The sequence below is a fragment of the Jatropha curcas genome, chromosome 6 (assembly GCF_041381405.1).
Source record: "Jatropha curcas cultivar XTBG-Jc1 chromosome 6, XTBG_Jcur_1.0, whole genome shotgun sequence".
NCBI lineage: Eukaryota > Viridiplantae > Streptophyta > Magnoliopsida > Malpighiales > Euphorbiaceae > Jatropha > Jatropha curcas.
Window position 1 is genome coordinate 10,941,099 of NC_143156.1, and position 17,080 is coordinate 10,958,178.

Consider the following 17,080-nt stretch of genomic DNA (forward strand, 5'->3'; position numbering starts at 1 on the left):
GCCTAAATGGTTGCAGGTACGAACTTTCTACAATGCATTATCTCCTAATATTAAAATCACTTTAGATGCAGCTGCAGGTGGATCTTTTGAGAGGAAATGAATTGATGAGGCATATGAATTAATAGAGGAGATGGCAAGCAATAGCCATTATCAAAACAATTCCGAAAGGAAGAAGACTACAGGAGTCTATGAAATAGATGCCATTACAGCACTCAATGCCAAGGTAGATAATATGGTAAGAAAATTGGATCTATTAACTACTAATCCTGTCAATTCTATTATGCAAGTTTGTGAAAGATGTAATGGACAACATGGAATTGGAGAATGCATGATAGACTCCTTGAATCCGCAAACCTTGGAACAAGTAAACTATGTAATGAATCAAGGAAGGAAGAATTACCCATACTCCAATTCCTATGATAACAGATTGAGGAACCATCCTAATCTATCATATGGGAATCCTAACAATGCTTTGAACGCACCACCAGGCTTTCTTCCTCAAGAGAAGAAATCTCATGATGATCTCCTTACTGCCCTTTTCTAAATCACACATGGATTTCATGAACGAAACCAGAGAAAACCACAAAATCCAACAAACAGCGATAAGAAATTTGGAGATTCAGCTAGGTCAATTCGCAAACATGATGGCATCCTGACCTCAAAGTACGTTACCTAGCAATACTGAAAAAAATCCTAAAGAACAGGTACAGGCCATCACCTTGAGAAGCGGCAAACAGTTAGAAGAACCACCGAAGAAAGAAAAGAAAGTGGAAGAGCAGAAAAAGGTTCCCATCAGTGACCTAGAAGAGCAAGAAGAAGTGAAACCCTATGTTCTACCTGTCCCCTTCCCACAAAGGTTAAAGAAAGCACAAGATGACAAGAGCTTCCTAAAGTTTCTGGATGTATTCAAAAAGCTTCAAATCAATATTCCTTTTGCTGAAGCCCTTGCTCAAATGCCTAGTTATGTGAAATTCCTAAAAGATATCCTAAGCAAGAAACGAAAGATCGACGATCAAGGAACGGTAATGTTAACTGAGGAGTGCAGTGCAATTATCCAAAATAAATTGCCTCTAAAGTTAAAGGATCCAGGAAGTTTTTCTATCCCTTGCAATATTGGTAATCTTGATTTTGAAAAAGCTTTAGCTGATTTAGGTGCTAGCATTAACCTTATGTCTTATGAAGTTTTTAAGATGCTAGGTATGGGAGAGCTCAAACCAACAAGGATGTCTCTACAATTAGCGGATCGATCAATCAAATATACAAGAGGAATTCTAGAAGATGTGCTAGTAAAGGTAGGTACATTCATCTTCCCTATTGATTTTCTTATTCTTGATATTGATGAAGACAGGGAAGGATCCTTAATCCTTGGGAGACCTTTTCTTGCAACTGCAAGAGCATTAATTGATGTGTATGAAGGTAAATTAACTTTAAGGGTTGGACAGGAAGAAATTGTCTTTGATGTTCTTAAATCATGTAAGCTTCCTATGGACTATAGTGATTATTTTTGAATTGATGTTGTTGAGGAATGTGTGGAAAACACTTTGCATACTAAAGATGACATTAATGAATCAAGCATCATGAATGAGAAAGAGAGTGAACCACCAAAGCAAGAACTGAAACAACTTCCATCTCATTTAAAACATGTATTCTTAGGTGAGAATCATTCTTTTCCTGTTATTATTTCTTCTTATTTAACACTTGATCAAGAGGAAAGGTTGTTGTAGGTTCTTCGAAAACATAAGAAGGCATTAGGGTGGTCAATTTCAGACCTACAGGGGATAAGCCCGAGTGTATGCATGGATAAGATCCTGATGGAAGAAGACTATAAACCTTCAATCGAGCATCAAAGGTGATTGAATCCAAATATGAAGGAGGTAGTCAAGGCGGAAATCATAAAACTTTTGGATGCCGGTATTATTTATCCAATTTCCGATAGTAGTTGGGTAAGTCCTGTTCAAGTCATTCCAAAGAAGGGAGGTATGACTGTAATCTCTAACAAAAACAATGAATTAATTCCCACTTGAACAGTCACAAGTTGGCGTGTGTGCATTGATTATAGGAAATTGAACAAAGCAACACGCAAGGACCACTTTTCCTTACCCTTTATTGATCAAATGCTTGAAAGACTTGCAGGTTATCCCTATTATTGCTTTTTGGATGGTTATTCAGGATACTTCCAAATACCTATTGCTCCCGAAGATCAAGAAAAAACCACTTTCACTTGCCCTTATGGCACTTTTGCCTATAGGAGAATGCCTTTTAGACTATGCAATGCTCCTGCAACTTTTCAAAGATGCATGATGTCCATATTTTCTGACATGGTAGAGAAATTTATTGAAATATTCATGGATGATTTCTCTGTATTTGGTTCATCTTTTGATGCATGTCTTTATAACTTATCCTTAGTAATGCAGCGATGCGAGGACACTAACCTTGTTTTGAATTGGGAAAAGTGTCACTTTATGGTTAGTGAAGGTATTGTCCTAGGGCATAAAATCTCTCAAAAAGGGATTGAAGTAGACAAAGCCAAAATCGAGGTAATTGAAAAGCTACTTCCTCCTAATTCAGTGAAAGGAATAAGGAGTTTTCTTGGCCATGCAGGATTCTGCAGGAGATTTATCAAAGACTTCTCCAAAATCACAAAACCTCTTTGTAATTACTAGTTAAAGATGTTCCTTTTAATTTTGATAAAGAGTGTTTAAATGCTTTTAACAGGTTAAAGAAGGAGTTGATCTCAGTCCCTATCATTGCTACACCAAATTGGACTCTTCCCTTTGAGCTTATGTGTGATGCTAGTGATCATGCGGTTGGAGCTGTTCTTGGGTAAAGAAATAACAAGAAGTTGCACGTCATTTATTATGCTAGTCGCACACTAAATGATGCACAATTAAATTATGCCACCACTGAAAAAGAACTGCTAGCTATTGTTTTTGCTTTTGACAAATTTAGGGCCTACTTAATTGGAGCCAAAACAATAGTTTACACTGATCACTCGGCTACCAAATATTTTCTAGAAAAGAAAGATGCAAAACCAAGACTAATTCATTGGGTGCTTTTATTGCAGGAATTTGATCTAGAGATTCGCGATAAGAAGAAAACAGAAAACCTTGTGGCCGACCACCTTTCCAGGCTAGAATTGGGGGAAGAAGATACAACAGAATTACAAATTAATGAAAACTTTCCCCATGAGCAACTTCTACTGTTGGCAAACACACAAGCTCCCTGGTATGCTGATATAGTTAACTACCTTGTTTGCAAAATCACTCCTCCCAATCTTTCTTATCAACAAAAGAAAAAGTTTTTCCATGATATCAAATACTACTATTGGGAGGAGCCCTTTCTGTTCAAATATTGTAGTGATCAGCTATGGAGAGTGTCCTTAAATTTTGCCATTCAATGGAATGTGGGGGACACTTTGGAGTAAACAAGACATCAGCACGTATATTGGAAAGCGGTTTGTATTGGCCTAATTTATTTAAAGATGCATTTAACTTTGTTCGTCTTTGTGATCACTGCCAAAGGTTAGGTAACATCTCGAAGTGACATGAGATGCCCTTAAATAGCATCCTTGAAGTCGAGATCTTCGACGTTTGGGGTTTGGACTTCATAGGACCTTTTCCATTATCATACTCCAACTAATACATTCTAGTGGCGGTGGACGATGTGTCAAAGTGGGCAGAAGCTGTTGCTCTTCCAAATAATGATGCCAAAAGTGTAATGAATTTTATCAAGAAGTATATTTTCACACGTCATGGCACTCCTAGGGCAATAATCACAGACGAAGGTAAGCATTTTTGCAACAAATATTTAGATTACCTTCTTGCAAAATATGGTGTTACTCATCATGTAGGTACTCCATATCATCATCAAACAAGTGGTCAAGTAGAAGTCACCAATAGGGAAATCAAGAAGATTCTGGAGACCACTGTTGGACAATCTAGGAAGGACTGGCCCAAGAAACTCGATGATGCTCTATGGGCTTACAGAACCGCATTCAAAACACCGATCGATATGTCTCCATATCGCATGGTCTACGGTAAGGCTTGTCATCTTCCTGTTGAGTTAGAGCACAAAGCATATTGGGCAATTCAATTTCTTAACTTCAATACTAAAGAAGTTGGTAAAAAATGGTTGCTTCAATTGAATATGATGGATGAAATGTGCCTTCATGCTTATGAGAGTGCCAAAATAAATAAGGACCGCACCAAACAATGGCACGATAAGCATATTATCCTGAGGAATCTAAAGGTTGGACAACAGGTATTGCTCTATAATTCTAGACTCCGTCTCTTTCCTAGTAAGTTACGCTCCAGATGGTCTGGTCTATTCACAATCAAAGAAATTTTTCCATATGGGGCCATCGAAATAGTAGATGGTAATTATAATCGAAGTTTCAAAGTTAATGCTCAACGTTTGAAAGTTTATCAAAATGACAACTTTGATCCTGTCAAAAATACCATCAATCTCGTTTAACTTGAACTAGGTTGAATGCGTCGAGCTTAAACGATGTTAAACAAAAGCGCTTGTGGGAGACAACCCATGTTATTTTCTTTCTCAAATTTATTGTTTCCATTTATTTTTATTATTTCTGTTACAAATCTTCCCAAAATTTCTCCATAATTGTTCTTTTGTTTTAGTCAAATTTTTTCAAGATCAAGTTAAAATCCACAGGATGACACACCCAAGCCGTGCTCAGCAACACGGCCGTGCTTCACAATGCAAATCATATCTTGAAGGTCAGAGGCTCGCACGCCCAGACTGTGCTAATAAGCATGCCCGTGCCAAGACATGACAAATAAGCATGCCCAGACCATGTCACAGGACACGCCCGTGTGCCATAAAAGAAAAATTTGCTTTGAGAGTCAGGGGCTAGCACACCCTAGGCGTGTCAGGTAGCACGCCCGTGCGACCAGAAAGGAGAAATCACTCACAAGTCACAGTCTAGCACGGCCTAGCCGTGCTATTAAGTATGCCCATCCCAGGTACGCTTAATTTGCTTTGCAGGACAGAGGCTAGCACGCTCCAGCCGTGCCATCCAGCACGCCCGTGCCTGTAAACCGCCTGAAGCCCAACTAGCATGCACGGTCTGGCCATGCCAAGAAGCACGCCAGTGTCACAACCAGATAGGCGCATTAAATCGCGCCTCTATTTAAAGAGCACGCCCTAACCACCCCTCATTCTCATCAACACGCCCTAGCCGCCACACCCTTCCACTCCACTTTTCTCTTTTTTTCTTCTTTTTCTCTCGACCCAAACACATTCCACACCAAATTTCTTCACCAATCTCCTTCACCATGCTTCCCCGTTACAAGCGCAGTCGACCCGCCTCCTCGGTTGCCGCTAGACAACGGCCAATCGCTCGATCTTCTACTGCTCCTCCTCCACCGGTTTCACCTCCTTCCACGCCTGCTCCTCCTCCATTTGAGATTGCTTCCCCAGAACAGTAAGAGAGGTATAATAAACTATCCCTTCGCCCTATTTTACCGAATAGATTTATTGATGAAAATGCTTTAGCGCAAGTGGGTCTTAGGGATGCTGTGATAGAACCACTTAGGCGTATAGGATGGGGGCAGTTTATTGATATGAAAGATCTGGTTTATGCATCTTTAACCCTAGAATTTTTGAGTTCTTATTCCTCTCTAATTAGATTATTGCCTGTCGATTTCCCGAGCAAAATTCGCTTCAGGCTACTTGGTAGAACTTTTGATTTTTTTGTGAATGAGCTTAGCCATATTTTTGGATTTCCAACTGAACATGCTCAAAATCAAATACCTAAGGATTTTAATGAACGCAGTACATGGCGTACTTTGACTGGAGAAGATACTTATAATCCTAGGTATTCAAAGGTATCAAAATTACGAAATCCTGCCCTGAGATACATTCACAAACTTCTATCTAACACTGTCTTTGGAAGAAGTGAGAGTGATGGAGTCTTAAGCTTAAATGAATTATATTTTGTGTGGGCAATTGATCAAGGGATTTTGCTAAATGTTGGTTACTGGCTATGCCAAAGGTGGGCAAGGGTAGCTAGAGCGGAAAAAGGGGCTATTATGATGGGGTGCTTTGTGACCCGAATTGCTGCATATGTGCGAGTTTGAAACTCGGCTATACCAATCTATGATAGTGTGGGAGGGTGTAAGGGTACCCGGTTAGACTTAGATGTTATGATCCACATGAGGCTGATTGAGAAAGTAGGAGATTCCTATCGGATAGTGGGTGCTCGAGATGACAGTTCTGAGGATGAGGAAGCTGAAGACGCAGGTGATGCTAACATGGAGGAGGGTAATTCGACTCCTTTTGTTCCTTCTTCTGGTGCAGGTACTTCTGGCTTTGGTCCATCCTTTCAAAGAACATCGAGTATGTCCAACAACGAAATCCTTGCACGGATGCTGTCCCGAATGGACATGTTCGACACACGCCTTAACGGGATGGAATCCATGATTGCAGACAGATTCCAATCCATCGAGATTATGCATGGGAGGCTCGATTCTAGCATGGATACATTGCAAGGCCAACTCCAGACTGTCATTCAGTTATTGCAGCCACATCCCCCTCCACCACCGGAATCCTGATGGATTTTGATTTCCTTTTGTGTTTTTCTATTCTGATTTTTGTTCTCATATACTGATTGTTCTGTCTTGAATTTTTAATTCCTTTTGTTAATGTTTTCGTTCCTTTGAATATTTGATCTTTTAGTAGCATTTTCTTTTAATGTGTTTCTGGTCTTTTAGCTATGACACAATCCATCACTCAGCTCAATTGTATTTTTCAATACAATTTTGGTAATGCTTACTCCACTCTCTTATTTCTTTTCTTTTGTTAATGTAATAAGTTTGGGGAAATAGGTTTATTTTGAACACATTGGGGACAATGTGTCGATTAAATTGGGGGAAGGAAAAATTTTAGTTAAAATTTTATTTTTATCTTTGCTTAAAATGGTTGGAATAATTGTGAGCAAGCTTGAAAATTATCATAATTTAGTAACTTGTGATAAATTTAGTTGTTTTTTATAGTCTAGTATGTTTGAGCTTTAATTTTAATTTTTGATTTAACATGATTCTTTGGTTTAACTATTTGTTTCTAAGATTATAAACACTAATTTTTTTGTAAATTTTATGATATATAGATATGTTTCAACCAAAATTTATTTAACCTTGGCATTCCTAGAACAAATTAGAATTCCCTTTGAGACAAAAATTTTTAAAATGCTTACAATTAAAAAGAGATAATTTAGGCATTCTTTGTTGAACCCCTTATTTAGCCTAGGCCAACTAAGTTAAAATATGACTTTTGCAACCAATTTGAAGCCTATATCCAAATCTTATTGTTCACCCTTATTAATCCTAGCCATTAAACCAATTTAAAGTCCTAACCTAAGTGCAATAATGTATAATTGAAGGATTTGATTTTTATCAAAACCTAGCAACAAAAAGGGAGAAAATTTCATTAATACTAGTAAGTGGATCAATTAGAAAAATCAAAGAGAAATACCCCATAGAAGAAGCAATCAATGGCAAGAATTCAAGTTTGGGGAACCAAAAGCAAGGAAGAAATTATCAAAATATTATGAAAAGACCTTGCCAAAATATCTCTAATCATGAGCTACTAAAGAATTTCAAGATTAAAAACTCCCTTAAACAAAAATTGTTTTGTTATAATGAAAATCTTGATATTATACATTCTTTTGTACTCCTTGTCTATCTTTGTATCCTTTTCTTTGATTAGCTAAATTTATACCTTGAAAACCTCATTACAACCTAAAATAAAGACCTTTTGATCTTCTAAATTGTATGCATTTCAATTGTGGAGAAGGGATGACTAATTTTGCATATGAGAATGTTGAAATTATATTGTTAAACATCTTATTTAAAAGGTTAAATAATTTTTGTGGAAAATTCATATTCTATCTGTCATAGGTTGAACAATTATTAGTGTTAAAAATCTTTTTAACTTATGTTTAAATTAAGGAATGTGTTTTATCAAAAATTGAATTTTCACTTAGATATAATTAGCATGGAAAACACTTGATTTATTCGCATATTAATAAATTTGATATCTTTTGAAACTTGTGAATAACTATTTCCAACCATAGTAAGCTAGTTTTGACAATTTGTTTTGTTCTTTTGTTTTTAGTTTTGTTGCTTAAGGACAAACAATGGTTTAAGTTTGGAGAATTTTGATAGGTGTTATTTTTACAGTATTTTTAGTATAGTTTTTATTCAGAATTTTAGTAAATTTTATCACTTTAATTAATTTTTACTTCGTTTTAATTATAATTTTGTTCAAAGCTTCCTTGAATCATAATCCACTTGATCTTAAAGAAAATTGCAGGGTTTTGGCACAGAAAAGAGCATTACAAAGCAAAATACTCAGGCTCGAGCACGCCCAGCCCGTGCACCATAGCACGCTCGTGCTAAACTTAAGAGAAATCAAGCGGCGAGTCAAACTCTAGCACGGCTAGCCTGTGCTATATGGCACGCCTGTGCCTAAAAGAACCTAGCCCGTGCTTGCCTAGCACGCCCGTGGTGAAATCTATCTTGGAAAGTCAGAGCCTAGCACGCCTGGCCCGTGCTAGGGCTCACGCCCGTGCCAGAGAAACTCCTCTGAGCGTGTTGTAGAGCACGGCCCGTCCTGAATCATTCAGAGATCCAGACTCTAGCACGCCCAAGCCGTGCTATATGGCACGCCCATGTTACGAAGGCGAAGCTATCATGAATAAAAACACAAGCCAGTCTTTTTAACTCATATGGGCCCACCTCAGATATTTTCCTAAACGTGCAAAACAAGATCTAAACCTATTTAGGAAGAGAGAAGAGTCCTAACTAAGAAGAAATCCAAAGCCTAATCAGTTGATGATCTCCAAAGAAGATTTCGTACTTAATAAGGATTCTATTTCCTAAACGGAGTCAAATTTTCTCCCAGGAGGTCTATATAAAGAGAGGAACCATTCATTGTAAGGGGATCTTGAGTTCTAGTATTTTTTTTCTACATAGTTCTCTATCTCTCAAAGATTTCAAGCATCTAAGATTTGTGCCAAGATTCAAGGAAGCGATCCACATAGCTGTTGTCTAGTTTTTATTTCTAAACTCTTAATCTTGTCTTTCTTTTCATTATTCATTATTGATTATGAAGTTTCATTCAAGTATTATTGAGTTTTATTTAATTACTATGTTGAACTAAACTCTCATACTAGGATTTGATGTAGCTTAATTCGATTCCAATTTATAATACTAGATTTGCTTTTCCTTGTTCATGATATAATTTATTATTGAACTTAATGCTTGCAGGCAGAGTTTCTCCCCTGGATTGATTTATTTCATTAATCACTATCGGAAGAAGGGTTTTTGATATGAAAAGGGTAATAAATTACATGAGAATAACAACTTGATGCGGAAGCTATATGGTTTGACTCATGGGGGGTTTTCATAAGTTAATGACCTTAGGTTATGAATTCACAAAACAAACCATAAAACTTAATCATTTAATTCATGTTTGATTGCGCTATTGGAAGATAGGTAATTAGACCGGGTTAAAATAGCTAATAATATATCGGGAGAACTTGTTAGTGATTTTAGGGTTATTTCCCCTACTTGAGCAATTAAAATTGATTAACAAACTAATAAAATAAATTGGATAGAGTTAAATGAAATCAAAATCCCTACTTGTTAGTTTTAAAATCCTTGATTTCTTTTCATCTAAATATTGTTGCTTGATTTCTTTCTGTTTTATTTTAGAATTTACTTTTCTTATAACCAATCTCTCTTATTGTCGTTTAAATAATAATAGGTTAACATAATTTTGGTACTTGATATACAATCCCTGTGGATACGATACTCTTTCACTCTATATTACTTGTTGCGATTTCGTACACTTGCGAAAAAATCACTGTCACCCGCCTTAATGGAATGGAGTCCATGATTGCTGACCGGTTTTAGTCAATAGAGATTATGCATGGGAGCCTTGACTCTCGTATCGACACCATGCAAGGCCAATATCAAAGAATTGCTAGCCAACTCTAAACAGTGATTCAATTATTGCAGCTACATCCACCTCCACCAATTGAAGATTGATTATTTTTTGTTCTTTTTCGTTTGCTTTCTATTTTTATTCTTATTCCTTTTATTTATGTGTTTTAAGTATTTTGGATATTATTTTTCTTATTTTTAGTGTTTCCTTTTTCATAGCTTTGATAATTTCCAGCACCTGGCTCTTATCGTATTTTTCCTTCAATCTTATTGTATTTTTCAATACAATGATGGTAATGGTTTCTACACTGTCATATTCTTTTATTACATAAATGATAATATGATAAGTTTAGGGAAATAATTTTTAAGCTCATTGGGGACAATGTGCTAGATTAAGTTGGGAAAAGGGAAATTTTAGTTAAAATTTTTAGTTTTCTTTTGTTTCATTGGTTTAATATGGTTGGATTAATTGTAAGGAAGCTTGAAAATTATCATGATTCATTAAAATGCAATGAATTTAGTTGTTCCTTAAAGCTAGATTCTATTTAGCTTAATTTTTAATTTTCGACATAACATAATTCATTGATTTAACCATTTATTTTTGATTATGAACACTAATTTTTATGAATTTTATGACTTATAGATATGTTTCTTTAAAAATTTAAATAACCTTGGCATTTCTAGAATAAATTAGAATTTTCTTTGAGCCAAAATTTTAAATGCTTATATTTAGAAAGAGATGATTTAGTCATTCTTTGTTGAAATCCATATTTAGCCTAGGTCACCTAAGTTAAAATATGACTTTTGCATTCAATTTGAAACCTATATCCAAAGTTTATTGATCACCTTCATTAAACCTAGCCCTTAAACCAACTTAATTTCCTACCCTAAGTGCAATAATGTATAATTGAAAGATTTGAATTTTATCAAAAACATAACAACAAAAGGGAGAAAATTTCATTAATACTAGCAAGTGAAGCAAGTAGAAAAACTCAAAGAGAAACACCCCCTAAAAGAAGCAATCAATCAAGAATTCAAGCTTGGGGAATTAAAGCAAGGAAGAAATTTTGAAAGTAATGTGAAAAGGCCTTGCCAAAGTATCTCTTATTTTTGAGCTAGTGAAGAAACTTCAAGATTAATCTCCCTTTACAAATAAAAAGATTGTTTTGATATAAATGAAAACCTTGATATTATGCATTCTCTGTGCATTTTGTCTATCTTTTTATCCTTTTTCTTTGTTTAGCTAAAAATACCTCTAAAACGTCATTACAACCTGAATAAAAGACCTTTTGATCTTTTTAATTGTATGCATTTCGATTATAGAGAAGGGATGACTAATTTTGCCTATGGGAATGTTGAATTTATATTGTTAAACATCTTACTTAAAGGTTAAATAATTTTTGAAAATTCATATTCTATTTTTTCATAGGTTGAATAATTATTGGTGTTAAAAATCTTATTAACTTATGTTTAAATTAAGGAATGTGTTTTATTGAAAATTGAATTTTTGCTAAAATATAATTAGCATAAGAAACACTTGATTTATTCTCATGTTAATGATTTTGATACTTTTTGAAATTGTGAATAATTATCCCCAACCATATTAAAACTAGCTTTGTTAGTTGTTTAGCTTGTGTTTTAGTTTTTAGCTTTGTCTTATTGCTTGGGGATAAGCAATGGTTTAAGTTTGGAGAATTTTGATTGGTGTTATTTTTATAGTATTTTTAATATAGTTTTTATTAGGATTTTTAGTATTTTTAATTACTTTAATTAGTTTTTATTTAGTTTTTATTTATGTTTTTGTTTAAAGCTTCCTTGAAACATAATTCGCTTGATCTTAAGGAAATTTGTGGGATTTTGGCACAGAAAAGAGCAAAATAAAGCATAACACTCAGACTCTAGCATGCCCAAGCCGTGCAACTCAATACGCCCATGCTGAAATCAAGGAAAATCAAGTGGAGACTCAGGTTCTAGTATGCCCAATCCGTGCTATCTAGCACGCCCGTGTCGCTTGAGGACATGAATCCAAAGGCGTGCTTACCTGAGCACGGGCCGTGCTGTATTCCATCATGAAGAGTTAGAGCCTAGCGCGCTCAAGCCGTGCTATCTGGCACGCTCGTGCCATAGATTCCTCCGTAGATATGCCATTGAGCACGGCCCGTACTAAACCATCCTTAAAACACAGGCTCTGGTACGCCCTGCCCATGCCGCACAGCACGCCGGTGCTGCGAATCAAGTTTTATTCTGGGTTGCAAATGCCAGCCAGTCCCTACTACCTACATGGGCCCACATAAGATAATTTCCTGACGTGCATATCAACTTCTAATCCTATTTAGGCGCATAGAGGAGTCCTAATTGAGAAGAAATTCAAAGCCTATACAATTTCCTATTTCTAAAATGTTTTTACTTAATAAAGACTCTATTTCGTAAACGAAGTCGGGTTTTCTCCCAGGAAGTCTATATAAAGAGAGAACCAATTCATTGTAAAGATATCTCTAGTTCTATAATCTTTTGTTCTATTATTTTTCTCTCTTTAAGACTTCAAGTGATCAAGAATTGTGCCAAGATTCAAGGAAGTCGTCCATGTTATTTGACCAGTTTTTATCTCTAAACTCTTAATCTTGTTTTTGCTTTTTATTATTCACGTTGATTATGGAATTATTATCAAGTTTAATTGAGTTTTATTTAATTACTATGTCGAACTAAATTCTCATACTAGGGATTTGATGTAGCTTAATTTCTTTTCCAATTTATAATATTAGATTTATTTTTCGTTGTTCAAAGTATAATTTATTATTGAGCTTAATGCTTCGAGGAAGAATTTCTCCCCTGGATTGATTTATTTCATTAATCACTATCGGGAGAAGGGTTTTTGATATGAAAAATGTAATAAATTACATGAGAATAATACCTTGATGTGGAAGCCATATGGTTTGACTCATAGGAGGTTTTCATAAGTTAACAACCTTAGGTTATGAATTCATAAACAAACCATACAACTTAATGATTTAATTCATATTTGATTGCACTATTAGAAGATAGGTAATTAGACCAGGTTAAAATAGCTAAAAATATATCGGGAGATCTTGTTAGTGATTTTAGGGTTGTTTCCCCTACTTGAACAATTAAACCTGATGAATGAACTAATAAAATAAATTGGATAGAATTAAGTGAAGTCAACATCCCTAGTAGTCTTTAATCCTTGATTTCTTTTAATTGAAAATTGCATGCTTGATTTCTTTTTATTATCTTTATTTGTTGAATTTAGTTTCTTAAAATAATTTCCCTAAATCGTTGTTTAAATAGTAATAGGTTAACATAATTTTGGTATTTGGTATACAATTCTCATCGAAACGATATTCTACTCATTCTATATTACTTGTTGTGATTTCGTACACTTGCAAAAATTACTATCAAGAATTTAAAAGTGTTCACAAGTATCAATAACATCAATAGAAAACACAGAATGCTCATCAGCAAGATACTTCATAACATCAAATATATTGAATTGCACGACTTCTTCATCAAACTCCATAGTTAGAGTACCCTTATCCATATCAATTTTTGTCTTGGCATTTTTAAGGAAAGGACTGCCCTAATAAAATCAAAGATGAATTTGGAGAAGCCATAGTCTTCATGTTCAAAATATAAAAATCTGTAGGAATTATCAACTTACCAACCTACACAAAAACATCCTAAACTAGTCCCATAGAGTAAGCATTAGAATGGTTAGCTAACTGAATAACCACACCAATTTCTTTCAAAGGATCCAAATTTAGATTAAGAAAAACTAAATGTACCATGACATTAATAGATGCACCAAAATCTAGCATAGCCCACTCAAATTTAGAACCACCTATTTTACATAAAATTAAAAACGAAACTAGATTCTTGCATATTAGAGGCATCTTTTATTAAATTATAGCTTACACATTGTCCCCCATACAAACTTTTTCATTACCTCTCATCTTCCTCTTCGTTGTACATAATTCCTTAAGAAATTTAACATATCTTGGACCTTGCTTGATTGCATCAAGGAGAGGTATGTTCACTTCTACCATTTTTACTGTCTCCAAAATTTATTTCTCTGGCTCTTCTGTCTTACTCTTTGTCAACCTACTAAGAAAAGAGTGAACAACATTATTCACAATAGGTTCATAATTTAACCACTTTTAGAGTCTTTTTCTTCTTGCTTTTTATTATTTATAGAAATACGAGGGACTTACTCAACTTCTTTTCCATTAGCAAGACTATAGCACTCGCATTCTCCTTATAGTAATGATTGTCTGAGATGACAATTTTCCTGAATCTTGAGCCTCGAGTTTGGTCATTGAAGTAGCAAGTTGACCAACCTACTTCTCCAAATTTTGCATGATGCTTTTAGTCTCCTGCTGAAACTGTTGAGTATTGTTAGTTAAGGCTTAAATGATTTCATCTAAAGACATACTTTGGCTAGGAGGGGCTTGACATTTTGTCTAGGTTGCTACTGCTATCGGTTATTTTCATAACTCAAATTTGGATGATCATGCCATCCCGGGTTGTAAAAATTAGAAAAGGGATCATACATACATTGTCCAAAATTTTCTATTGCATTAGCTTGCTGAATTGACGATTCTTCTTAGAATGTAGGACACATGTCAATAGCATGACCCGAGACCGAGCGAATTCCACACACTTTAGCTGTTTGCATATTCCTTATGCCAATTGTCTCACCAAAGAAGTTAATTCAGAAATTTGTTTCTCAAGATTACATTTAACCTCATTAACTTTCTAGGATGTGTGATCCATTCTTATCCCAAAATTATTGTTAATTGGCAACCATATTTGAAATAAGACGCTTAGCATCATCTGAAGTCTTATCCACCAAAGCTCCTCTACTAATAGCATATATCATACTCCTATTCACTGGCAACAAACCGTCATAAAGATATTGAATCAATTGTTGATCACTAATCTAATGGCGCAGGCATCTTGCATAAGGCTTTTTAAAATGTTCGTAGTACTTATGTAAACTTTCCCATTGTGTTGCCTTATATTTGTAGCACGAGAAATTGGGAAATATTTCTCCAAAAACAATCGCTTCATCTCATTCCATGAAATGACAGAACCTAAAGGAAGGTAATATAGCTAATGCTTAGTTGTATCCTCCAATGAAAAAGGAAAAGCTCAAAAGCTTAATATGCTCCTCTGAAGTGCCCTACTCTTCATCCTCAAACACAGCACATGAAATTCTCTAAGATATTTATGAGGATCCTCACCTACAAGACCATGAAACTTAGGCAACAAATGAATCTGTCCAGACTTCAATTCAAGAGCAACATCTAAAGCAAGTAACTAAATATAGGCATGGCCACCGGTTCATTTTGAACCCGAACTGAACCGTACTGTATATGAACCGGAATCAAATTGAAACTGTAGGTTTAAAATTTTGAACCAGAACTGGCAGTTCAAGAGCCGGTTAAGGTTCATGTGAATGTTAAAATCTGAACCTGAACCGGCCCTGAATTGTCGGTTAATCAGCTGTTCGGGTTCGGTTCGAACCATAAATTTTCTATTTTTATTTTCAAAATGATAATCACTTGGCCTATTTTAAACATCTCTAAAGTCTCAATAATATTTTACTACATGATATACTTACTTAAGATTTTTTTTTTCTAAAATACACTTTACTTTAAAAGTTAAAAATCTAAAAAGTAAAATGATAAAAAAGGGAGAAATATTTAGTCTAAACTTATATTTTTTTAACTTTTGTTTACCCTTTTAAATTGTTTACTAAGTTTAAAATTACATTCTTTTGAAGTATTTTTCAAAATTTTCTTATAATTTATTTCATTAATAACATTGAAACAAAATAAAGTGATGATTTATTTGATTGTTTTGTAAAATTAATTAATTTTATTCTTATACGAGTATGAGTATTCTAAAATTTATTTAAAATAAAATTTACCAATGTTTTTTAAACTCGTATTAGTATTTTTAATAGAAAGATGTAACATTAGAACCGATTTTTTTAAAAAAAAATATATATCGCCGGAAACCGTGATCGAAACCGTCGGCTCATCGGAATCGCACCGGAACCGGTGATTCAAGAGCCGGTTTAGGTTTAACATTTTAAAAATTTTGAACAGTCGGTTCCATGAAATGGAACCGATAGTTCAATAAACCAGCCATGCCTAACTAAATACACAAAGGTTGTTGGTTTAACTCAGAAGTAGCTAACTCCTTTAAAGTCCTAGCAGCCATGATTTCGTTTCCTGAATCAGAAATTGGTTCTCTTGGAGAATTGACTCTACTGCCTATACCACTACTATCTGAAATAATTTCTGCTTCAACTTGAACCACAAGACTTGCTGAGTTCGAGCCTATCTACCTTGTTTAGCCTTTCTTATCAACGCCTTAGCTATTTTCGCAACTTTCGGGTCAAATGTCAAATTACTAGACTGGGAGGATTGTGTAATAAACCAATAATTTGCCCAAAAAAACAAATGGAAAATTATAATAAAAAATTACAAGCAGAAATATAAAAGTGCCTCGAAACCCTCAAAAGCGATGGAATTTGGCCTCGAGAAGTTGGGGCTAGTGTACCCACTTTAGGTTCACTAGCTTTGTTCAGAACCCCGTTTCCTTCAAAACAAGTACTCGCAATCCTCCTAATTCAACTGAAATTTTCACCGTGAATAGTAATTCTGAAAAACCTAAAATCTGCAACACTCCTCACAAACATCAATAAATATAAGGCAACCTATGAATTAAAACAATCAAAAAAAAATATAAAAACACAAATTTCAATAAACTATCAGGCCTCGGCAACGGCGCCAAAATTTTAATGGGTGTCGAATCTATCAACATTAATTTATTGAATTTACCTAATTAATTTAATTAGTTTGATAAATTTGTAACACAATGGCAAATCATATCGAACTTTAAAGATAGAATTTACACACTAAGTTTCTTATAATATAGACTAACAATTATAAACAACGGAAGAGGGGGTTGAAAATTAATAAATAAATTAAAAGATTAAATTCAAAATTGTCAAAAACTTAAATTAAAGTTGGAAACTTTTCAATGAGAAAACGGTTTTGTGCACTTTAGATCATTGACAATAAATTTTT